Here is a 26,668-nt window from a genome sequence, read left to right on the forward strand (position 1 = left end):
TGCTAATGCTAACGCTAAATGCTAATGCTAATGCTAAATGCTAGTTTGCTATGGTTGAGAAGCATATTTTGAAAATCTGAGATGAGTGTTGTTAACAAAAGGTTAAGCTTGAGAGCAAATAGATTAATTTCTTTTCATTTGCGATTTTCATGAATAGTTAACGTTGCGTTATGGTAATGAGCTTGAGGCTGTATTCACGATCCCGGATCCGGGATGGCTCGACGCAAGAAGTTAATGCTTGAACTACAGACTGCTGTTTTTTTGCGTTGGATTCTTCCATTTCTTCTGCATCCGCTAATACCAGCCATTAGCGTGTGTGATTAACAGGCTGAACTAGAGCAGTGTTTATGAGATATGGGCAGTGTCACGCCTTGGTCGAAGTATGTATGTTTGTCTTCATTTATTTGGTCAGGCCAGGGTGTGACATGGGTTTATTTTGTGGTGTGTTTTTGTATTGGGGTTTTAGTAGGTATTCGGATTGTAGCTGAGTAGGGTTGTCTAGGAAAGTCTATGGTTGCCTTGAGGCGGTTCTTAATCAGAGGCAGGTGATTTTCGTTGTCTCTGATTGGGAACCATATTTAGGCAGCCATATTCTTTCAGTGTTTCGTGGGTGATTGTTCCTGTCTTTGTGTTTTCACATTTCATTATTTTGTAGTTTCTTCTTGTATAGTTCTTTCCTTCATTAAAATATCATGAATCATCATCACGCTGCATTTTGGTCCGATCCTTGTTCCACCTCTTCGTCAGAGGAGGAGATAGAAGAGAGCCGTTACAGGCAGATCCCAAAAAAGTCAATGGTTTGAACTTCAAACTATTATGAGCCCACTATGAAAAGCTTAGACTGTCACGAACACGCACGTAATATTTTTCTTTACAACACTTACAAGCCACACAAGTTGTTAAAGTTAAGGATTCTTATAAATAGAAGATCATGGGTAATCCCAGGACATGGTGTCTGTCATACCATAATAAGCTTGCATAGTTGCTGTCACAAACTCAACTCCACACAGTTGTCTCTGACTAGTTGCATATTCATTTCCTACTGAGCAAACACTTGCTGTACTTACAGCATTTGAATAAATACATTTTTTATCAAGTTTTTGTTCTACTTGTAGCCCTGCTTTAAAAAACACTTCAAGATGAGGCTAAATATGAGGGCAGAGCAAGCAGATTAATGGAAATATCACACATTGGTTTCATGGGTGTAAAAACATTTAAAATGTGTCAATATTGTTTCTGACACCATTAACAAGTACTGTATGTCCTGATACACTTCTCCTTAACAGGCAATATTCTGAGAAAGCAGGGATTGTGGTGCTATAATTCCCTGCTGTCAACCAATCATCATCCAGGATCCAAACAGCCAGTATTATAAAATAGCTAACTGTGTAATTCTGGTTGTTGCATTTCACAAAAACTCCAAGTGCAAGTATATTGAAACAAAAATATAAACTCTCCATACAAAAATGTTACAGTTCATATAATGAAATCATTCAATTGAAATTAATTAATGAGGCCCTAATCTATGAATTTTACATGACTGGGCAAGGGCACAGCCATGGGTGGGCCTGGGAGGGCATAGGCCCACCCATTTGGGAGCCAGGCCCAGCCAATCAGAAGGGTTTTTTTCCCCACAAAAGGGCTTTATTACAGACATAAATACTAGACAGTTTCATCAGCTGACCAGCACCTCCTCAGATGATCCTGCTGGGAAAGAAGCTGGATGTGGAGGTCCTGCTCTGGCGGGATTACTTAAATAAATATATGTATAACTAGGCAAGTCAGTTAACAAAATAATATTATTTACAATGATGGCCTACCCCGGCCAAGCCCTCCCCTAACCCTGATGACGCTGGGCCAATTGTGCACCGCCATATGGGTTACACCTGGTCTGCGGTTATGAGACCAATTGGATGTACTGCCATTTTTGACGTTGGAGGTGGCCTATGGCCAATCAATTATCTGCAGCTCTGGTGTACATTCCTGCAGTCAGCATGCCAATTGCATGATCCCTCAACTTGAGACATCTGTGGCCCTTTATTGTCCCCAGCACAAGGTGCACCTATGTAATGATCATGCCGTTTAATCAGCTTCTTGATATTCCACTCCTGTCAGGTGGATAGATTTGTCTTGGCAAAGGAGAAATGCTCACTAACAGGGATATAAACAAATGTGTATGGAACATTTGTGGGATCTTTTATTTCAGCTCATGAAACATGGGACCAACACTTTACAGGTTGTGTTTATATTTTTGTTCATTATAAATTAGATTTTTAAGATGATTTGAGAAAAAAAGCTTTGGTGCCACTATTTACTAGTTTTAGAGTGGAGTGCATGTGTGGATGGCACTTCATATCCAAGTTGAACTTTGCAAATGACACCTGATGGCAGAGCGAGATAGGGGTGCAGAGGGCAAGAGGGCCACCATAAATCAACATCTATCCAAGCTGTTGCTGTCACATGTACTTTGGACTGATGTCGCTCCGGCACCTCCAAGCTGGAAAAGGCTACGGACCTTATAAGACTCCACCAACTCTTCAACAGTGGGTATGATTGCAAAACCACTGCTGTTGGAGGAGCAAAGTCAATTTAGTTTTTACTCTCTCTGTTTCTCCGAAGTCAAACAGTTTGAAATGGACTTCTGGTGACTTTGAAGCATCAGGAGCGGTATTGTGAGAGAGGGGAAATTGGAGGTGAGCTGAATGGCTGGCAGGCCATCTTTTTACACTTGAAACACAAAGATCAATTGTCTTGGGGGTTAAATGGGAAGGAAAGGCTCCACCTTCATTATATGTCCCTGCCAGCTGCTACTGGTGGGGCCAGAGAGCAAACATGTGGAGCGTGTGATGCTGTGTTATAACCAATGGGAGAGACTGGCTCAACCAAAGTGCACTACAATCAACATTTGAATGAGTGTGTGCATAAGAAAAATAAAGTTTCTGCTTTAAAATGTTGGTTGCATTTGCCGTTCGATTTGGTTGTTTCAGAGTATTTTGTGCCCAATAAAAATGAAAGGTATACAGTATAATGTATTGTATCATTTTGGATGAACTTTTATTGTTAATAAGAATAGAATATGTTTCTAAACACTTCTACATTCATGTGGATTATAGAATGATTACAGATAATCCTGAATGAATTAGATGCACAAATATCTTACCCAAAGTGCTGTAAATCCAAAGCAACAAAGGATGTCACTGTCCCAATACGTTTGAACATACCTACTCACTTACTTATTTATTTGAATATTTTCTACATTGTAGATTAATAGTGTAGAAATCAAAACTATGAAATAACACATGGAATCATGTAACACATGGAATAACCGTAACCGCCGAAATTTGTTTTTGGGGATGATCCGTGAGATATACCTGCTGTAACATTTAACCAGGTAGGTTAGTGACCAGTGAACTGAGATAAGGCAAGCTTTACCTAGCATAGACTTATAGATGACCTGGAGCCTGTGGGAACTGAATATGTCAGGGCCAGCCAAATATATCGTACAGGCAGCAGTGGTGGGTGGTATAAGGTGATTTGGTAACAAAACTGATGGCAGTTAGACTGCATCCAATTTGCTGAGTAAACTATTTTGTAGATGACAAGCCAAGTAGGGTCGGTAGGATAGTCAGTTTTAAGGGTAAGTTTGGCGTAGTGGTTAGGGCACTGTACTGCAGCGTCAGCTGTGCCATCAGAGACTCTGGGTTCGTGCCCATGCTCTGTCGTAACCGGCCGTGACCGGGAGTTCCGTGGGGCGACGCACTATTATCCTAGCGTCGTCTGGGTTAGGGAGGGATTGGTCAGTAGGGATATCCTTGTCTCAGCACCAGCAACTCCTGTGGCTGGCCAAACCATGGTTGCCAGGTGCACGGTGTTTCCTCCGAAATTAAAATAAAAACTGGGTTGGAATCAGGTAGAAGAAGCAGTGGGCTGGGTTGGGTTGTTTACATGATGGTCTCTCCTGAGCCCGTACAGGAGTTGTAGCGATGAGACAAGATGGTAGCTACTAAAAACCATTGGATACCACTAAATTGGGGTAAAATTAAATAAATAAATATATATATAGATTTTTTATATTTGATTCTTCAAAGTAGCCACCCTTTGCCTTGATGACAGTTTTGCACACTCTTGGAATTCTCTCAACCAGCTTCAGCAAGTAGTCACCTGGGATGCATTTTAATTCACATGGAATATCTTTCCTTAATGTGTTTGAGCCAGTTGTGTTGTGACAAGGTAGGGGTGGTATACAGGTAGGGGTGGTCTTATTTGGCAAAAGTCCATACTATGGCAAGAACAGCTCAAATAAGTAAAGAGAAACGACGGTCCATCATTACTTTAAGACAGGAAGGTCAGTCAATTTGGAAAGTTTCTTCAGCTCGGAAAGCTTTCGCCAGTTCGAACAACGTGACTCTAACCAGAGCATAACGGACCTGTTATTTTTATCCCCGGATTCCTACCGCAAACTGAACATTTGAATCTGGATCTTCACAACTAAATAACCGCAATCCCGGATGAGTACTCTTGGCTAGCGTTTCTATCCCAGAGCAAGCACCAATTTCGCTTGAAGCTAGCCCGGCCAGGGCTCCTGTGCTACCACCGAAGCATACTCCTGGGCAACAATATCGGCCTGCTAGCTACCTAGAGCTACTTGGAACCCTACTAATTCCACGATTGGTCTATCGACGTCAGCACACGAAGAGTCAAAAACAGACTTACTCCCATCGCGACGCCCCCCAAAGGCTAACTTTCTAGCCCCTGCTATATGCTTGCTTGCTAACCCGGTCTGCTAACTGCCGGGCCCTGGTCTGCTAACTGCTTGCTTGCTAACCCGGTCTGCGAACTGCTAACTGCTAGCTTGCCTGCCCAGTCTGCTAACTGCTAGCCCTTGCTAACTGCTTGCTCGCTAACCCGGCCTGCTAACTTATTGCTTGCCCTGGTCTACTAGCTGCTAGCTTGTTTAGCTCTGGCCTACTAACTATTAGCTTGTTAGCCTGCTCACTGTCTGAATCGCCGTGTCCCCAGCCAGCCCAAACACTCACTGGACCCATATGTTCACTTGGCTACGCATGCCTCTCTCTAATATCAATATACCTTGTCCATTACTGTCCTGGTTAGTGATTACTGTCTTATTTCACTGTAGAGCCTCTAGCCCTGCTCAATATGCCTTAACCAACCATGTTGTTCCACCTCCTACATATGCGATGACATCACCTGGTTTAAACATCTCTAGAGACTATATCTCTCTCTTCATTACTCAATGCCTAGGTTTACCTCCAATGTACTCACATCCTACCTTACCTTTGTCTGTACACTATGCCTTGAATCTATGCTATCGTGCCCAGAAACCTGCTCCTTTTACTCTCTGTTCTGAACGTGCTAGACGGTCAGTTCGTATAGTCTTTAGCCTTACCCTACTTCTCCTTTGTTCCTCTGGTGATGTGGAGGTTAATCCAGGTCCTGCCTAGCTCCACTCCCACCCCCCAGGTGCTCTCATTTGTTGACTTCTGTAAACGTAAAAGCCTTGGTTTCATGCATTTTAACATTTGAAGCCTACTCCCTAAGTTTGTTTTACTCACTGCTTTAGCACACTCTGCCAACTCAGATGTCTTAGCCATGTCTGAATCCTGGCTTAGGAAAACCACCAAAAACCCTGAAATCTCCATTGCTAACTATAACGTTTTCCGCCAAGATAGAACTGCTAAAGGGGGCGGTTTTGCAATCTACTGCAAAGATAGAAAGTAATACAGAACTCTGTAGGCTAAGTCTGTACCCAAACAATTTGATCTTCTACTTTGAAAAATTCACCTTTCCAGAAAGAAGTCTCTCACCGTTGCCGCTTGCTATAGACCTCCCTCTGCCCCCAGCTGTGCCCTCGATACTATATGTGAACTGATTGCCCCCCATCTATCTTCTGAGCTCGTGCTACTAGGTGACCTAAACTGGGACATGCTTAACATCCCGGCCATCCTGCAAACTAAGCTTGATGCCCTCAATCTCACACAAATTTTCAATGAACCTACCAGGTACAACCCCAAATCAGTAAACACGGGCACCCTCATAGATGTCATCCTAACTAATTCGCCCTCCAAATACACATCGCTGTTTTCAATCAAGATCTCAGTGATCACTGCCTCATTGCCTGCATCCATAATGGTTCTGCGACCAAACGACCATCACTATCACCACTCCCTAAAACACTTCTGCGAGCAGGCCTTTCTAATCGACCTGGCCGGGGTATCCTGGAATGACATTGACCTCATCCCATCATTAGATGATGCCTGGCTATTCTTTAAAAGTGCCTTCCTCACCATCTTAAATAAGCATGCCCCTCTCAAAAAATGTACAACTAGGAATATATATAGTCCTTGGTTCACGCCAGACCTGTCTGCCCTTGACCAGCACAAAAACATCCTGTGGCGTTCTGCATTAGCATCGAATAGCCCCCGTGATTTGCAACTTTTCAGGGAAGTTAGGAACAAATATACACAGGCATTTAGAAAAGCTAAGGCAAGCTTTTTCAAACAGAAATTTGCATTCTGTAATACTAACTAAAAAAAGTTCTGGGACACTGTAAAGTCCATGGAGAATAAGAGCACCTCCTCCCAGCTGCCCACTGCTATGAGGCTAGGAAACACTGTCACCACTGATAAATCCACTATAATTGAGAATTTCAATAAGCATCTCTCTACGGCTGGCCATGCTTTCCACATGGCTACCCCTATCCCGGTCAAATGCCCGGCACCCTCCACAGCAACCCGCCAAAGCCCCCACCATTTCTCCTTCACCCAAATTCAGATCGCCGATGTTCTGAAAGAGCTACAAAATCTGGACCCCTACAAATCAGCCGGGTTAGACAATCTGGACCCTCTCTTTCTAAAATGATCTGCCGAAATTGTTGCAACCCCTATTACTAGCCTGTTCAACCTCTCTTTCATATCGTCTGAGATTCCCAAAGATTGGAAAGATGCCGCGGTCATCCCCCTCTTCAAAGGGGGTGACACTCTAGATCCAAACTGCTACAGACCTATATCTATCCTACCCTGTCTTTCTAAGGTCTTTGAAAGCCATTTAGAATCCAAACATACCTTCTCCGCCATGCAATCTGGTTTCAGAGCTGGTCATGGGTGCACCTTGAGCCACGCTCAAGGTTCTAAATGACATCATAACCGCCATCGATAAGAGACATTACTTTGCAGCCATATTCATCGACCTGGCCAAGGCTTTCGACTCTGTCAATCACAACATCCTTATTGGCAGACTCGACAGCCTTGGTTTCTCAAATGATTGCCTCGCCTGGTTTACCAACTACTTCCCTGATAGAGTTCAGTGTGTCAAATCGGAGGGCCTGATGTCTGGACCTCTGACAGTCTCTATGGGTGTGCCACAGGGTTCAATTCTCGGGCCGACTCTCTTTTCTGTATACATCAATGATGTTGCTCACTGCTGGTGGTTCTCTGATCCACCTCTATGCAGACGACACCATTCTGTATACTTCTGGCCCCTCCTTGGACACTGTGTTAACTAACCTCCAGATGAGCTTCAATGCCATACAACTCTCCTTCCGTGGCCTCCAAACTGCTCTTAAACGCAAGTAAAACTAAATGCATGCCTTTCAATCGATCGCTGCCCGCACCTGCTCACCCGTCCACCATCACTACTCTGGACGGCTCTGACTTACAATACGTGGACAACTACAAATACTCTACTCAACAAACTGGATGCAGTCTATCACAGTGCCATCCGTTTTGTCACCAAAGCCCCATACACTACCCACCATTGCGACCTGTACGCTCTTGTTGGTTGGCCCTCGCTTCATACTCGTCGCCAAACCCACTGGCTAAAGGTTATCTACAAGGCTCTGCTAGGTAAAGCCCCGCCTTATCTCAGCTCACTGGTCACCATAGCAGCACCCGTGCTAGCACGGCTCCAGCAGGTATATCTCACTGGTCACCCCCAAAGCCAATTCCTCATTTGGTCGTCTTTCCTTCCAGTTCTCTGCTGCCCAGGACTGGAAGAATTGCAAAATCTCATGAAGCTGGAGACTCACATCTCCCCAGCTTTAAGCACCAGCTGTTCTCATTTACAGATCACTGACCTGTACTTAGCCTATCTGTAAACGGCCTATCTATCTAACCTCAGCCCCATACTGGTTTTATTTATTTATTTTGCTCCTTTGCACCCCATTATCTCTACCTGCACATTCATCTTCTGCCGATCTACTATTCCAGTGTTTAATTGCTATATTGTAATTACTTCGCCACCATGGCCTATTTAGAAAACCACTCAAAACTCACTGTATAAACTTTTTGTTTTCTTTTGTTCTACTGTATTATTGACTATATGTTTTGTTTATTCCATGTGTAACTCCATGTGTTGTTGTATGTGTTGAATTGCTACGCTTTATCTTGGCCAGGTCGCAGTTGCATATGAGAACTTGTTCTCAACTAGCCTACCTGGTTAAATAAAGGTGAAATAAATAAATAAAAAACATCAACTGTTCAGGGGAGACTGCGTGAATCAAGCCTTCATGGTTGAATTGCTGCAAAGAAACCACTACTAAAGGACACCAATAATAATAAGAGACTTGCTTGGGCCAAGAAACACAAGCAATGGGCATTTAGACCGATGGAAATCTGTCCTTTGGTGTGAGTCCAAATTTGAGATGTTTGGATCCAACCGCCATGTCTTTGTGAGACGCAAATTACATGAACGGATGATCTCCCCTTGTGTGGTTCCCACCGTGAAGCTTGAAGGAGAAGGTGTAATGGTGCTTTGCAGTTGGCACTGTCAGTGATTTATTTAGAATACATAGCACACTTAACCAGCATGGCTACCACAGCATTCTGCAGCGATACACCATCCCATCTGGCTTTGTAAAGGCTATTTGACCAAGAGGTAGAGTGATGCATCAGATGACCTGGCCTCCACAATCACTCGACCTACACCCAATTGTGATGGTTTGGGAGGAGTTGGGCCAGAGAGTGAAGGAAAAGCAGCCAACAAGTGCTCAGAATAGGTGGGAACTCTTTCAAGACTGTTGGAAAAGCATTCCAGGTGAAGCTGGTTGACAGAATGCAAGAGTGTGCAATGATGTCAAGGCAAAAATCTAAAATATGTTTTAACACTTTTTGGGTTACAACATGATTCCATATCTGTTATTTCATAGAAAATAGTAAACAAAAAATAAAAAAAATTGAAAGAGTAGGTGTGTCCAAACATAGTGAGAGAGAGACCCACTAGGCAGCAGCCTAGGTCAGCAGATTGACAAAATCTTACATAATTCTGCACAGAAACTATGATAAGTTCTCTCATATGGGCTATTTGGGCTATTTAGGTGATCACTGATGCCACCCTATTATAAGCAGTACACACTTTGTCAAAGGCAGGGGCGCCAAATATTGTCCATGCCCAGCGTCCCTCTCCCCTTTACATCATGCATGTTTCTCTGATCTAATAGCCTAACCTAAATGGCACCCCAAAAAAGAATGCACTTCAGTACAGGTCAAAGTAAAATTGACTATCTGGAATGGAAAATATAGGCTAGAACTGCTGTCCGGGAGTTTGTATTTGTAAATTGTATTGGAGCTGCATCATAATGAAAAGGAAAGGTCTTCTGCATTTCTGGATGTGCAAACACATGGATTTTCATTGCAAGTAGGCTAAGGATAACTCCTGATAAAGTTTGGTAGCTGATATTGAGAGCTCAAATATCCAAAATGATTAGTACTAGGAATCAAGACTAATAAAGTCACTACAACTATTTTACAAATGGTAGGCCTACCACATGGATGGGCATTAATCATTTCATTGCGGGCCGACAATGTAGGCTACACTATTCTAGTTTTGTAGGGTAAGAGAGGGGCAATTTTTTTTTGTCTTGTCTAGGGCAGCAGAACGGCCAGGACCGGGCCTGTGTGTGTGTGTGTGGGTGTGTTGTCATGGACCAGGAAAACATTAATTGTGTGGAGTATGGCTAGAGGGTCCCCACACATTCATTGTTATGGACAGTATTTGCCCCAAATTTGAGGAAGACACTGATGAGAAAGATTAAAAAATAAGTACATAACATGCCATCTGCCCAAACAAAACAGACCTAAAGCTTCACCGAATTGTGACAGAGGTAGAGACCAGCAGTAGAGGTTCTGTTTATTTTAGGCCCAGGACATAAAACCTACTGTTGCATTAGGGGAAAGAGATTCACCCTAGGGTTTAAGTGATGATTGGGATTTTGGCTGGGCTTCAGGAATGAAACAGCTGTTCTTATTCAAACTCCGCAATGCTCACCAATACCCCATTAACTAAATCCCCATCCACCATTTTACAATACACATGGGTCAAGCTTTGCTTTTGTGTGGGAGTTGACTGCCTTCACTATTTTAAGACTTTGATGATCCAATCAGCTATTTTGCTAATACAAATTAAAAACCCATCCCATTGAGTCTGGGTAACACACACAAGGTGCAAAAGATTGTTAGTTTTGCAGACTGAACTCTTTTGAAAACGTATAGGGGAGAGAAAGACATTTTTTTTGTAATTGAACAAATTTGAGTGATCTGGATGATTTATTGGCCTACATGTTATTGCTGTTTGAGTAGAAGTTGACACGTCAGAGTTCAGTCACTTTCTCTTTAACAATGCTTCCAACACAGTTGCCCATCCCTGCTCTAGATCACCTCTACGCCACACACAGAAAAACAATACAAAGCTCTCACTCGCCCTCCATTTGGAAAATCTGATCATAACTCTATCCTCCTGATTCTTGCTTTAGAAGCAAAAACTCAAACAGGAAGTACCAGTGATGCACTAAAAACGGAAGTGGTTCGATGAAGCGGATGCTAAGCTACATGATTGTTTCACTAGCACAGACTAGAATATGTTCATCAATCTACACCTATTGTTTAGTAAGCATGTGACAAATACAATTACATTTTGTGACTGGGGCACCAGTTTGGCAATGCACATTTAGCCGACCACAGAGCGCAGTCAGTCAGTGAGCGAGCAAGCTAGCAAGGCCCCAGCTCTTTGTCATGCAGAATTAGCTGTAAGACTGTTTAAAGTCTTTAGGATTATGATGATGTGAACGGTAATTACGATGATGGTGGTGATGATTAAAGAGATGATGCCTCCAAGGTAAAACAAAATGAGAGGGAAAAGGGAGAGGCCTGAAACAGATGACATTTTACATGATCCACTGTTCACTATTGGAATATCAGACTCCTAGTGATTAGCCGCGGTCTGATCAACCAATCTGCACATGTTCAGACCAGAACAGACTATTCATTTAAAGACATTACGCATTCCTCTTCACCTTATCGCCACTATTAGTATGCAGTTCTTATAGGGGGTGCCCTTTCTCTTGCCATTATCAGTGGGTACGGTGTCTCCGGTGCGTCCTGTAGTAGAGCAAGCGATGTTGTGGTGGCAGTGACATGCTTGGCATTTTTTTTCACTCGTGCAGACCACCATTGACCTTAACAGCATCATATTCAGGTAGCTGCTGAACGGGCTGATTTGGCCAGCTCTGAAGGCGTCCCTAATTGCAGTCATTATGTCCACCTCAGAACTATAGGCCTGATTGAGCCAGCAGTGAGCTAATGCTTTCCCAATGAAGGGGTGGCAACAGGGGGAGGCAGGAGAGGGTAGATGTGTGAGGCGGAGGACGTTTCAGCATGAGTTTCCGTGCTTTGTGAATGAGCACGGGAGGGCAGAACAGTGGCCAGGCTTAATGGCCCTGTTTACACTTGCTGCCAAGCAGCTTGTTCATTTTTCCTGCCAGTAAAATATCATTGTGACATCCACCAGGGCTGCAATCAGAGCACTGCTGGAGGGGGAGGGCCCAGGGCCCTAATGGTGTCCAGCCTGCAGTGCCTTTTGAGCAGAAGGAAATGGCCCCTGACCAGGCATGACAGCAGGGACAGGAAGGACTCACACTGCGCTTCTTGATCACCAACTTCTACTCTGACATCATACTAGCATGGATTGAATTCAGGTTAACAATGGGTTCATGTTCTATAGCTGTCACCATAGTCCGTATTCACCGTTACCTATTATCATTGGCAGGCTAATCCATCTAGCAGTTAGCTGGGAATGGTATTGCACAATTGCATTCCAGCAAAAAACATGTATCACTGTGTTATCTGCAGCTTATTATTTTTGTGAAAATAAGTCATTCACTTCCTTTAGCTCCTACTTCTATAGTAAGCATACTGCTAACACCTTCATTTATCATCATCTCAAAATTTTTCCAGTCTCCCAGTACTACCTTACAACCTGTAGTTTTGTCTAAAACCAAGTCTGACATCCCTGACCTTATAGTCTAACATTCCTGCATCCTCCTCTCAACTCCTCCAGTCAACAGTCATTTCCCTCATTATCATCTCAACTCCACCAGTCCACAGTCATTTTCATCAGCCTCATCTTCCTCCTCTCAAATTCACCAGTCCATGCATTTCCTCTTAGCAGCACTCTTTCAGCAGGCTTCCTCACCTGCCACTTCCAACCTTCTTAAGCCCTCAGAAGTCAGTGCACCTACGAAGCCCCTGTCTCTTCCAGCAGACTGTCTGGTGATGGCACCCTCTGTTCCAATGTACACTGCGACGGCAGTCCCGCTGCGTCACTTGTCTCCTCGATATGACACTGCCGAGGTGACAGGGCAATTAAATGCTAACCAGCTCATTAATATACACATCTGTTGGGGCTCTATATCTCACACTGTCTGTTTAGCACCATAGCCCTGCTTCACCGTCTGCATCTCTCTCACCATGTCTTGAGGCATTGGATCTCACCACAGAGACAGTGTTGTATCCTCACAGCTGGACCACCCAATCAGTACCCTGCAGGAGACTAAAGGCTGGATCGCCTGTCGATGATGTCTATTGACAACTGTGCTTCTATAAAGACAACACTTACAGGGATTTTACAGTTTGATCCAATTGTGATGAAGTTGCCAACAGTGTAGAAGTGATTTATTTGCACTGATCAATTGGTCTTGGGGAGAAGGATTCAGATGTATTGGTTAGCGGCGCACTGGAATTGCATACGCCATCCAAGCATGTCTAATTAAGTAAACAAATTGATCATTGTCATATCACGAAAACGGACATTGCATGTACACTGATGTGATTGCATGCAATGGTTAAACATTGGTTCCCATCTATCACTGAGTGAATTGGGACTAAATTAACCCATTGAGCAGCTCTAATCTGACCCAGTAGTGTTTGAAATGTATTCTCCTAGATTCACCTCTCAGAACATTTAAACAGCTGTGTAACGATGGTCATCATCAGAAATCAGAAGAGAAAGGGTGCTGAAATGTCCCCCTGCTCATCCTCACGTCATAGATTTGTATCGTCAGGTAGTCCGTGTGAGTGTCTAAAGACACACAGGGGATTGATTAACACTCAGTAGTTTCATATAATTTCATCAAGCCATGACACTCACCATCTCAGATTGTTCTGAAACCATTTCTGTAGTTAGAAACAAGTAAGATTGTATTTAAATGTTATTTTATCTCAGGAATGAAGTTAATTGATTGCACCTAAATTGGCAATACAATTTTTTAGGATTCAGTCAATAAATATAGTACCCAACAACCGACGTAAATCAATTTGTCTTACTTACTAATTTCCTACCAATGAGTAAGTAAGACAAACAAAAACATCTAAAGCCACCCACGGACTCACCACAACCCATGCCAATCCATCCCCAACAACCAGTATACAGTATCAGTTCTCTGTTTGACAAATATTATGAAGCTGTGGCTTGGAGTATTGCCTCTCCATACTGCTGTATATAATGTATTCTCTGCGAATCTGGTGAAGTTTTTTTTTCCTGTTCAGAGAAAGTCATTTGCATTATTTACCATAAAGTAATGTGAAAGTACCAGGTTTAGTCCAGGAGATGTCGCTGTTCCTGCTATACCACAACACTTTTTACCTTGCAACTCTGGATAGAAAACCAACAGATTTGGCTCATGATGAAAATAAATTGTGTGGTCATCCTCACAATTTAAGCCAGTCCTCCATGAAAGCAATTCTGTTTGCCCTTCTTTTACGCTTAATATATTATCCAGGAAACAGCCCCTTTGTGTGTGGTTTATTCCCATAAATATACTGGGATAGATATTAGATACTGTAAGGCCATTCTTGATGAAGAAGCAAACCATTAGGCTACAGTAGTTCTAATGGTTTCAAATGTTATGGTCTCGGGTTCTATTAGGGTTGTCACAACATTTTAGTCCATAGCCAATTTCCACATCAATGTTTTGGGCTTGAAGGAAATGTCCTCATATTAGAATTGCACCATAGGGATAGCCCTCTCAGAGAGCTGCCACTTGTTGGACAATTCAAGGAGAGTTGGGTTGAAGTGTTTGGTTGATAAGACAAACTGAATTGCTTTCATGGAGGACTGACTTGAATTATGAGGATGACAACACAATTTATTTTCATAATGAGCCAAATCCTTTGGTTCTTTACCCAAAGTTGCGAAGGAAATGTTGTGATCTATTCAATAAACACAATAGACCAGCAAAATGGATAAAAGTATGGCGGCATAGGAAGAACAGTGACATCTTGTGGTCAAAACCTGGCACTGTCCCACTAATTATATTGCTCTGAACAGGGAGAAAAAGCATCTCAATTTTCACAAGGAATAAGTAACATAGAAAAGCAATACTACAAGCCACATTTTCACACTACTTGTCAAAAATAGACAGCTGATACTGTATACTGGTTGTTGAGGTGGGATTGGCATGGGATGTGGTGGTCCATGAGTGACATTTGACTTTTTTTTATAGATTCCTTTGTCTTACTCACTGGTAGGAAGAGGTTTGGTACAAATTGGATGTTGGGTACTATATTTATTGAATATTATCTGAATCCAATGAATTAAAATGGCCAATTTGGGTGCAGTCAATTTCTTAGATCAAATTACGTTTCAGGAATGTTAATCATATCTGTTAAAACCTACAGATTTTTTTTTAACAATCTGAGATGATGGGTGTCGAAATCCTCTTTCTTGTGGTAGAACAACCCCGTAGCATTTAAAACCACCCAGTTAGCTAACGCTCCAGAGGTATGCAGCATATTTAGCTCAGCTGAATGTAGGCTGCTACTATTATATCTGTGTTGGCATTGCAATGTTCCCTTAAAGGTTTTAGGCCTAACCTGGCAAGAAATTAGTGGACATACCACCCAACCCAGTATAGTCTATTACTTTATGAGACTCCCTATTAGAAAAGAGCCACATAATGGCACTTGTATTGAAAGGAAAATAATAGAATGCCTTGTCTGAGGTAGCATCATTTACATGGCTGAGATGGTAGGTAGCTACTGTAGGGCCCAATGTTAGCCACATGGGAAGCAGTTTCAAATGTGTCTTTGTATAAACACAGTTAATTACCTTACCAGACTCTGTGTACCGTCTGCCATTATGAAGTGAAATGTGTGTCCTGAAAAATGTCTCATCTTCCAGGCCAGCTGTTCATGGCCTCGTCCCGGATCACAGCAGCTGAAATCAAACCCAGCTGATGTGAAATGGATTGGATCCTACTAAGGTGAGTCACGTTCCAGCTGGCATCAGTCCCAACAGCAGTATTCCCCCTCAACCCCTGCCACGCTGCCCACCTCCCCTGTTTGGGTCTTTATCAGATACGCCTGTCTCCCCTCTGCACGTAGCTAAACGTTGATCCTTTTCAATGACTCTCTCTGCTAGAGAGATTCTGGGCATGGTTAGCACTGGGGTGGCATCACTCCAAGCAGGATCAGTGGCTGTCGCTCCTGCTCACAGATCGGTGAGAACTAAGACCTGTCACTCTGCCATGGCACTGGAGTTGTACAGGGGTGGGGAGGGAGGAAGGGAGAGAGAGAGGTGGCAGGTTTTCAATTCAGTTGTGCCATCTCAAATAAAAATGTAATCAGGGGTTTTCAGCCCTGCTAATGCCTTGTGAGTGGGCAAAATTAACCAAATTGTCAATTTACCCCTGATATTATACTCTGTTGGCACACTTTTTTACAAGCATTTTGTCAGCCTCAAACTGACCAAACTATGTAGAACTCTTGACTACAGGCGCCCTAAATGCAATATTACAATGATAACATGTATTGTCAATTAGGACAAGTTATAGTAATGGACAAAAATGGAGGGATGCAGAACACAGCTGAGCAGATGTTTTATTTCCGCCCAAACAAAATAATTTTTCATGAAATGGCCATAAACAATAACTGATAATGTTGCATAGTTTAAGAAAGGTCTGCAACTCACCTTTGTGTAAAAAACTGTTGAGGTGTATTCACTTTTGAGGACACAAACTCAAGCATATTGTGAAAAGTCATATGTGACCGATCCCTCGATTCATACTTATGTAGCAAAATTAGAAATTGTGTTTTTAACGCTGGATAAAAGTAGAGACTGAGATAGAAAATGGTATATCATACACTACAGTTGAGGAATTATGGGAAAGTAATTCTGCTTTGAAAAAATGCCCCTAGAATATTTCGTACCTACTGGAGAGCTCTTCTTAGTCTACACCCATTCAGCATCATTCACACCCTCTTAAGCTTTAGCCCCGCCCATCTCTTTAAGGATTCACATGTGAGACTATGTCCTAAACAACCAAAGATTTCCAGGCTAAAGGTGTCACTTTTGTTGTATGGATGAGACCAAGGCGCAGCGTGATGTGAATACATGTCCTATTTTAATGAAACGAAGAACACTTGAACAAATTTACAAAACGAACGTGACCGCTATATAGAATAAATGCAGACACAGGCAACTAATACATAGACAATCACCCACGAATTACCCAAGGAATATGGCTGCCTAAATATGGTTCCCTATCAGAGACAACGATAAACAGCTGCCTCTAATTGAGAACCAATCCAGGCATCCATAGACATACAAAACACCTAGACTCAGAAACAACCCCATGAACATACACAAACCCTAGACAGGGAAAAACAACAACAAACCACCCCTTGTCACACCCTGACCTAACCAAAATAATAAAGAAAACAAAGATAACTAAGGTCAGGGCATGACAAAAGGCTTATACTATGGGTGTGTTTTTCGTTTTAATATGGAGGTTCAGAGTGTGCTTTGGGCGTTCGTAAACTCAGAGCGTTGTCAGATTGACCGTTCGTAAATTCAGAGCGTTTCGCTCTCGGAGCATTCAGAGCACACACTGGACGCTGGCCGAGAAGTAGGGTTGATCTAAGAGTTCGGACCTTACAACAGCAGTCAAGCACCCAAGCCAACTGGCTAACATTGGCTAGCTTGCTAGCTACTTCCAGACAAATGAGAGAACAGCTCACTGACCATTTTACTCACCCTAGCAGAGCTAGTTGGGCTGTTTCTACGTTATCCAGACCGTTGGTGACTGCAACTGTGCTGCTGGCAACAATTTAATTACCCTTTTTTGCCAAAGTTTGGTGTTGAGCATTCATAAATTCGTCAGTTATTCTGTGAATTGGCACATTCAGATGAGAGTGCCCTGAAATTGAAGTAGACAGCCAGAGCGAATATATCGATCGACATTCTATTGAAATAGTTACTTGCATAGTGGAGTCTTTTTTGTTTGTTTAGTCATGTAGGTAGCTAGCTAGCTAATCAATGAACCATATTCCCAGCTCATAACGTTACGGCCCTGCTTTAATCTGCAGGTAGCTAACCAGCCAGTTGCAATTGACATGGATCTGAGAATTAAATGCTAGAATTTCTCAAACTCATTAGCTATCAATGTTGCCCAGCATTACACACTCCTGCCACTATCATTACGCACACCTGCTTCCCTCGTCACAGGCATCAGTGATTCATTGGACTCACCTGGACTCAATCACCTGTGTTATTACCTCCCCTTTATCTGTCTGTTCCCCGCTTCTGCATTAATTATTGTTTGTCATTGTGTTACCCGGTTCTGACGCTGTTCCTGTCCTGTTCCATGTCTGTGCAAAATTAAAATATTCACTCTCCGTACATGCATCTCTACTTCAGCGTCGGTTCTTACAATTTGCTTACTATGACTGTGATATGTGGTTGTCCCATCTAGCTAGCTTAAGATGAATGCACTAACATTAAGGTGCTCGGGATAAGAACATATGTTATTATTAAATCAGGGAATATGATTTTAGTCCTTGAAAAATCCCCTTCACAATGGCTTAGTTTCCTGAAATGAATCACATAATGACTTTTTCCCATTCAACAAAAGTCGGTCAATAGGGCTTGAAAATATTTTAATAATTTCTAAAGATAGTAACAATAAAATTATAAAAAACTGACTACCATTCACTTTTCTTATAACTGTAAAATCAATATGATCGTACTCAGTGACAGTACAATATTGGCACCATTTCAAATAATTGAAAACGGAGAATGTTCTCCTAAACGTCACCTGCGTGGCGCAGAGACACCATTCAAATGTGTGCAGACTCGTTAAAAACAAAAAGTGATTTTGTCCATCTGTGACCAGCGGAAAGGTGTCGGGTTTCAATTGATTTAGTATATTTCATGGTGACAGCTCTAAATCTGGCTGAGAATATTACAGTGGGATGAAACTGTTGGATTTGCCAGACTGTCACCTTTCATATGCCATCTACCAGACTGGGCTCTGTCGCTCAGAGGAAGAGCAAATGTATTGTTATTCTGGATAGGCCAGAAAATGTGACACGTCAGTCCCTATGCGAATAACTAGTCTGAAACCAGACAATTAAAATCAGCTCTGCTGAGAGAGTGGTAGCAGAAAGCAAACATATGGGGTTTTCTGGCACTATAAGGCACGGGACCCTATGACATTCACAGAGTGATTTGTACACCAAAGTGGTCCAGACCCACTCCAAGTCCCCAATATAGGGGACTTAACATCTAAGAGTTAATGGATGGTGTTTAACAATAGTAATGTGTAAATATAGCTGTGAACAGCAATGACTGGGTTCACTGGATGACACAGTGACAACGGTACAGTTTGGCCATATTTGAATATAGCAACCATTTCTTTTCAAAAACCATTATCAAAGGCTGATGTAATGAGTCCAAATGCAGTGGTCAGTGGATAAACAAACAATGCATTGAACACATTTGTCTGAACTAACTAGTCGCCAGCTATTGTTGGCAGTGGTGAACATCCCTCTAAACTAAAAGACGTAAAGCTGATAAACACAGTTAAAAAGGTATGCCTATACAATTGCAGGGAAATATCACCTTACTGATACTAACTAGGAATAGTACAGTCGTGGCCAAAAGTTGAGAATTACACAAATATTAATTTCACAAAGTTTGCTGCCTCAGATTGTATGATGGCAATTTGCATATACTCCAGAATGTTATGAAGAGTGATCAGATGAATTGCAAAGTCCCTTTTTGCCAAGCAAATGAACTGAATACCCCAAAAACATTTCCACTGCATTTCAGCACTGCCACAAAAGGACCAGCTGACATCATGTCAGTGATTCCCTCGTTAACACAGGTGTGAGTGTTGACGAGGACAAGGCTGGAGATCACTCTGTCATGCTTATTGAGATCGAATAACAGACTGGAAGCTTCAAATGGAGGGTGGTGCTTGGAATCATTGTTTTGCCTCTATCATGTATAGTGTTACCTGCAAGGAAACATGTGCCGTCATCATTGCTTTGCACAAAAAGTGCTTCACGGGCAAAGATATTGCTGCCAGTAAGATTGCACCTAAATCAACCATTTATCAGATCATCAAGAACTTTAAGGAGAGTGGTTCAATTGTTGTGAAGAAGGCTTTCAGGGCGCCCAAGAAAGTCAAGCAATTGCCAGGACCGTCTCCTAAAGTTGATTCAGCTCCGTGATCGGGGCACCACCAGTACAGAGCTTGCTCATGAATGGCAGCTGGTGTCAAGAAGGGCAGCAAAGAAGCCACTTCTATCCAGGAAAAACATCAGGGACAGACTGATATTCTACAAAAGGTACAGGGATTGGACTGCTGAGGACTAAAGTCATTTTCTCTGATGAATCTCCTTTCCGATTGGAAATGAATTACTTAAAAATCATACAATTGTCACGCCCTGGTCGAAGTATATTGTGTTTGTCTTTATTTATTTGGTCAGGCCGGGGTGTGACATGGGTTTATTTGTCTTAGGGTTTTGTTAGGTATTGGGTGTGTGGCTTAGTGGGGGTATCTAGCAAAGTCTATGGCTGTCTGGAGTGGTTCTCAATCAGAGGCAGGTTGTCACGTTCTGTCCATTGTTCGTATGTGTTTTCCTTGTTTTCGTGTTGGTCATGACATGAGCTGGGTGGGCATTCTATGTTGTGTCTGGTTTGTCTATTTCTATGTTTGGCCTGATATGGTTCTCAAGCAGGTGTTAGTCATTGTCTCTGATTGGGAACCATATTTAGGTAGCCTGTTTTGTGGGTGATTGTTCCTGTCTCTTTGTTTGCACCAGATAGGACTGTTTAGGTTTTCACTTTTCTTGTTTTGTATAGTCTGTTCATGTATAGTCGTCTTTATTAAAAATATGAATAACCATCACGCTGCATTTTGGTCCTCCTCTCTTTCACCAGAAGAAAACCCATACACAGGTGTTTATCGTTGTCTCTGATTGGGAACCATATTTAGGCAGCCATATTCTTTGAGTGTTTTGTGGGTGATTGTTCCTGTCTCTGTGTTAGTTGTCACCAGATAGGCTGTATAGGTTTTCACATTTTCCATTTGTTGTTTTTGTATTGTATTTGTTTTATAGTTTTCTTATTTTTTAAGATATCCATGCCAAACTTAACATGGTTCTGTCACGACTCCTACCGAAGGTGGCTCCCCTTCCCGTTCGGGTGGCGCTTGGCGGTCGTCGTCACCGGCCTACCAGCTGCCACTGATTTTTTTTCCTCCCCCTCCTTTTCCTGTTTGTTGGTTACACCTGTTGTTAATTAGGTTATTAGTTGGGCTTTATTAGCCAGCCGTCCAGCCTGCTGGGTATAAGGGATTGTTCTATGTGTACTTGTTGTGCACGCATGTGTGTCACGGCTGTTTCGTGTACGTGAGCTGTTTTTGGATACGGTTTAGTTCCCCTGTGGTTTGGGGTATTTGTGTTGAGTGGCGTCTTGCTTTTTCACCTGGTCAGTGTATTAAAGACGTGCCTACTCTGAACTCTGTCTCCTGCGTCTGACTCCTTCCTCCACTACACTGCGGACATTACAGGTTCATCTTTGATGACTCTAAAACGATTAAACTTGATTGGCCATTGTGATGGAGATTTGCAAAGGACTTAACCTGTTAGTCCACTAGGGGCATTATTTCATTTTTGGATAAAAATACGTGCCCGTTTTAAGCGCAATATTTTGTCACGAAAAGATGCTCGACTATGCTTGGAATTGATAGTTTTGGAAAGAAGACACTCTGACGTTTCCAGAACTGCAAAGATTTTCACTGTGAGTGCCGTTGAACAAAAGCTTCAGGCAAAACCAAGATGTTTGAGCGCCCAGGAAATGAACAGGATTTCTGAAGCTACGTTTTCCATGATCGCCTTATATGGCTGTGAATGCAACAGGAATGAACGGACACTTTCTATCGTTTCCCCAAGGTGTCTGCAGCATTGTGACGTATTTGTAGGCATATCATTGGAAGATTGACCATAAGAGACTACAATTGCCAAGTGTCCCGCACGGTGTCTGCGTGGAAATTGGTGCGCAAAAGTCAGCTACCAGTAAATTTCCATCCGAATCAGAAGAATGCAGGCTTCCAGGGACGGCATTTCAATGAAGAGATATATGACAAAACACCTTGAGGATTGATTCAAACAACGTTTTCCATGTTTCAGTCGATATTATGGAGTTAATTCGGAAAAAAGTTGACGTGTAGGTGACTGAATTTTCGGTTAGTTTCGGTAGCCAAATGCATAGTAACAAAACGGAACGTTGTGTCCTACACAAGAATCTTTCAGGAAAAACTGGACATCTGCTATGTAACTGAGAGTCTCCTCATTGAAACATCTGAAGTTCTTCAAAGGTAAATTATTTTATTTGATCCCTTTGCTGGTTTTTGTGAATATGTTGCGTGCTAAATGCTAACGCTAAATGCTAAGCTAGCTATCACCACTCTTACACAAATTATTGATTTTCTCTGGTTCTAAAGCATATTTTGAAAATCTGAGACGACAGGATTGTTAAGAAAAGGATAAGCTTGAGAGCAGGCATATTTATTTAATTTCATTTGCGATTTTTAGAAATCGCTAACGCTGCGTTATGGTAATGAGCTTGAGGCTGTAGTAACGCGACCGCATGCGGGATGGGGCGGACTATGAGGTTAAATGGACATGTAAAACCATATTTCCTGATTTATCAATAACATTTACATTTGAGTCATTAGTGCATTGATCTTAACCAGAAGGGGGTTATGGTACCCATTTGGGAACGAACCCTCCCACGTTCAGCTGGAACGTGGCGCAATGGAACGCAAAAATGTTTTTAGAAATATTTAACCTCCACACATTAACAAGTCCAATAGCTCAAATGAAAGATAAACACCTTGTTCATCTACCCAGCAAGTCAGATTTCTAAAATGTTTTACGGCGAAAACATAGCACATATATATGTCAAACCACCACCAAAGACACAGCTAATTTGAATAGCCAAGTTGAACAAAATATGCAATGAACAAACGCAGGATTAAAATAAAAATAATTCACTAACCCTTTGAAAATCTTCATCAGATGACAGTAATATAACATGTTACACAGTACATTTATGTGTTTTTCAATAATATGCAATTTATATCCATAAATCTCTGTTTACAATGACGCCATGTTCAAAAAATACTACTCAAATGTCCGGAGAAATTATGATAGCTCCATCAGATAACAAGCAATACACATCATAAACTTTAACTAAATATACATGTTCTACACATAGATAGAAAGATACACTTCTTCTTAATACAACCGCTGTGTTACATTTATTTTTAACGTTACAGAATTCATTCACTGGGCTATAATATGAGACGGCGCTCAGAAATTAGCATTACGTCGCCTCTATCTTGGAGTCCACAGAAACCCACATTTACCACATAAATATTCCCTTACCTTTGATGTTCTTCCATCAGAAGACCTGGAAGGAGTTATACTTACCAAAAACATCGTTTGGTTTTGAAGTCTGTGTCTTTAGGTTATCAAACGCGACAAATTCCGGTCGAAATGTAGCCAAAATTCTCGTGGATGCGCACCAAAACTTCAAAATTACATATTATATGTTGACTAAACTGGTCAAACTAAGTGCAGAATCAAGCTTTAGCATGTTATAAACGTGGAAAACAATCCTTAGCACGAACAGAAACACCGACATCGTTTGGTCAATCCTGGAAGAAAGAGAGCTCTGGAGCGTCCTCGCGCGTGAAAGTACTTGTTTTTTCGCGTGACCCGAAGGTTTCAGCCCGCCAAAAGTCTCGTGGGCGCGCGATTCTCACAATGGCAAGCCCCATTGAAAGCAGACATCGCGCTGAAGACATGGAAACTGTTCCCAGGTCTGTAGCTGCTTGGGAGGGGTGGGGGCGATGACGTCAAAGTTGGGCCAACTTTTCTGATGACAAGAGAGTTTGGGAGAATGGCTGCCCTGAGAGTTCTGCTTTACATACAGACATAATTTGAACGGTTTTAGAAGCTTTAGAGTGTTTTATATTCAATAATAATTATTATATGCATATATTAGCAATTTTGGACAGATTTTTTTTTCTTCTGTTTACTATGGGCACGCAATTCCTCCAAAGGGGGCAGTAGTCAGCCCTATCCTTAACAGGTTTTAAGACCGCTAGGTGGGACAACCACATATCACAGTCATAGTAAATACATTTTTCCTCAAAGTAGCCACCTGCAAAGTCAGAGCGATAAAGTGGGGGAAAACAGTCATGTGCGAGTGTTGGCTCACGATAAAGCATATTCATATAATTTTTTTTGTTGGTCAAGTCATCGCTTTACCAATTCCTTAGCTTTTCTCAATCTAAGTTAAGATATGTACCATGGGCCCACATACAGTACATTTTTTTTTATTGTTTTAAGATATGTACCATGGGCCCACATACAGTACATATTTTTTTATCGTTTTACAAAATTTCCAAGATGGAGGAAAATCCATCCTGACGGACCTTATGGATCCTTGAGGCAAATCGATTCAGCATGAGGAAAGACAACCTGCATACAAAGCTATACATCTCTAGGTAATAATAATAATAATATATGCCATTTAGCAGACGCTTTTATCCAAAGCGACTTACAGTCATGTGTGCATACATTCTACGTATGGGTGGTCCTGGGGATCGAACCCACTACCCTGGCGTTACAAGCGCCATGCTCTACCAACTGAGCTACAGAAGGACCACAGAAGGACCACACATGGAGGTCAAATGGAGCGGCGGATATGAGGGTTTATTGGCCAATCGGTGACATTATTTTTTACCAAGTTCCTCGGGGCCTCTGGTGAATGCTAAATTAGAAAAAGTTACCAATCAAGTTACCAATCTATGCATGAGTTATTTGACCATGTCAAGAAAAAACATAAGCTAATAACAACAAAAAGTTTGACAGCTTTGCTCTGAACCTCTAACCCAAGACCTGAATCAAGAAATCATAATAATAATGCGGGTGCAGCACACATTGTATAGTAGTGATTACCAGATGCTATCATAATATGACTATATCATCTACAATGCTTATTCAAAAAAAAGTTATTTCCATCATATAATACCAAGCACCAGCTGAATTGCTTGCTGTAAGCATGAATAATATTAATAACTCTGCCTCTGATGGTATAGTGTCTTTCCTATCTTTTCTCTCCATCTGTTACCTTCATACCTTTTCATTTCTCTAATTTTTCCCTTTCAAACAAATGATGATCAAATTCATTGAGGCAACCACTGGTGTTTTATTCCCAGACGCAAAGAATACTCTACAAAAATATGACCACCTTGATTGCCCTTAACCAACAATAATGTAAATACATCTATAGCTTTTTTTTCATTGGATATGATGGAAATAAATACAAAATTCACAAATGTAATGAGAACCAACAATTGTTAAAACCAGGTTTGTTACTATTATCAGTGATGTCAGTATGGTGTCTCAACATTCTAGTCAGTGATTGTCTTCTCAAACACAAGAGAGGTGGAACAAGCAGCAGCTACTCCTTTCTCTTTCTCTCCAAAGGTTCTTTCTTTCTCTCACTATCTCTCGCAGTCCACACTCCCTTCAAACTAAAGACAACACTGCCTCCTAGGGTCACACATGGGAGTACATGTCTGTATCCTCGTTCCCTTCTCATGCTCTCCCCCCTCTCTGTGTCTCTCTCCCTCAGCATAAAGGGAGTCTCAGAAAGGCATTGGGTAAGATTCCGCTTAGTTTCCACATGCTTGGGAGGCTTTCAAATAACTACTGCTGAGGAAAGGTCCACAGAGAGCACAGGGAGGACGTGGCTACACAGCGTTTGTGCATAGGTACTAACAGCTAGCAAACAGCTAGCAAACAGCTTCCGTTTCCACTTGAAATGCATGTACAGCTATTGTGTTCAAATCCCCAAAAACTCCCAGTGTATTGAACCGACAATGACTGAGACAATCCCTGAACCGACAAAAACTCTAGCCTTGTTCACACTGCAGGCATTGATCCTCAAATCAGTTTTGTTTTTGAAATCCATACTTACAAGTGACCAAATTGGATTTGTGCGAGTTCAGACACGAGTCATTTGCTGACCTGGCTATGCTACTTGTCATAGTAATAACGGTTGTGTGTGCAGTGGGTGTAGGCTGATTAGTGGTGGTGCTTGTGCTTAAAATCACCCATCAATTATGTAGTAAGTGAAGGAGGTAAAAATGCCTGCCATGGACAGTTCCCAGTTGCTTTGAATCTTCAAATTCATAGTGTAAGAACACTTTTAAAGCCTCAAAGATTAAGATGATCCAACTTTTAAAACAAAAGTCATTTTTGGCTAGCCGCAGCACTCAACTAGCCAGCTAACTAGCTACCACATGTTCTTGTCAAACAACAGAGTAGCTAGCAAGCAACACAATATGACAAAAAACAGTCAAACTACGTATGGGCAAATATATCCGATTTTAACGTTCAGACACAATTCTACAAATCTATATGGAATTGTTTTAAGATGGTGATAGCAAGGACAATGTAGCTACTTGATTTGAAATTTTCAGACCCCTTAAGGTATATTATTATATACACACACACACAGTTGAAGTTGGAGTCATTAACTCATTTTTCAACCACTCCACAAATGTCTTAACTATAGTTTTGGCAAGTCGGTTAGGACATCTACTTTGTGCATGACACAAGTAATTTTTCCAACAATTATTTCACTTATAATTCACTGTGTCACAATTCAGGTGGGTCAGATGTTTACAAACATTACGTTGATGTGCCTTGAAACAGCTTGGAACATTCCAGAAAATTATGTCATGGCTTTAGAAGATTCTGATAGGCTAATTGACATCATTTCAGTCAATTGGAGGTATATCTGTGGATGTATTTCAAGGCCTACCTTCAAACTCAGTGCCTCTTTGCTTGACATCATGGGAAAATCAAAAGAAAGCAGACAAGATCTCAGACAGAAAATGTAGACTGTAGAAACACCATGGGACCATGCAGCCATGTTCTGTCAAATCAATCCCAGAACGACAGCAAAGGACCTTGTGAAGATGCTGGAGGAAACAGGTACAAAAGTATCTATA

The 26,668-nt window shown here is 41.9% G+C and overlaps 1 long non-coding RNA gene across 1 annotated transcript in view; it reads left to right on the plus strand.

Moving 5' to 3' along the window:
* The window catches only part of LOC127910596 (uncharacterized), a 44,231-nt gene that overhangs the window by 8,057 nt on the left and 9,506 nt on the right, over positions 1–26,668 (plus strand). The window contains exon 2 of the long non-coding RNA XR_008075412.1: positions 15,469–15,550. This is a non-coding gene — a long non-coding RNA (uncharacterized LOC127910596). The remainder of the gene's footprint in view (positions 1–15,468; positions 15,551–26,668) is intronic.

This window comes from Oncorhynchus keta, chromosome 22 (assembly GCF_023373465.1).
Source record: "Oncorhynchus keta strain PuntledgeMale-10-30-2019 chromosome 22, Oket_V2, whole genome shotgun sequence".
Taxonomy (NCBI): Eukaryota; Metazoa; Chordata; class Actinopteri; order Salmoniformes; family Salmonidae; genus Oncorhynchus; species Oncorhynchus keta.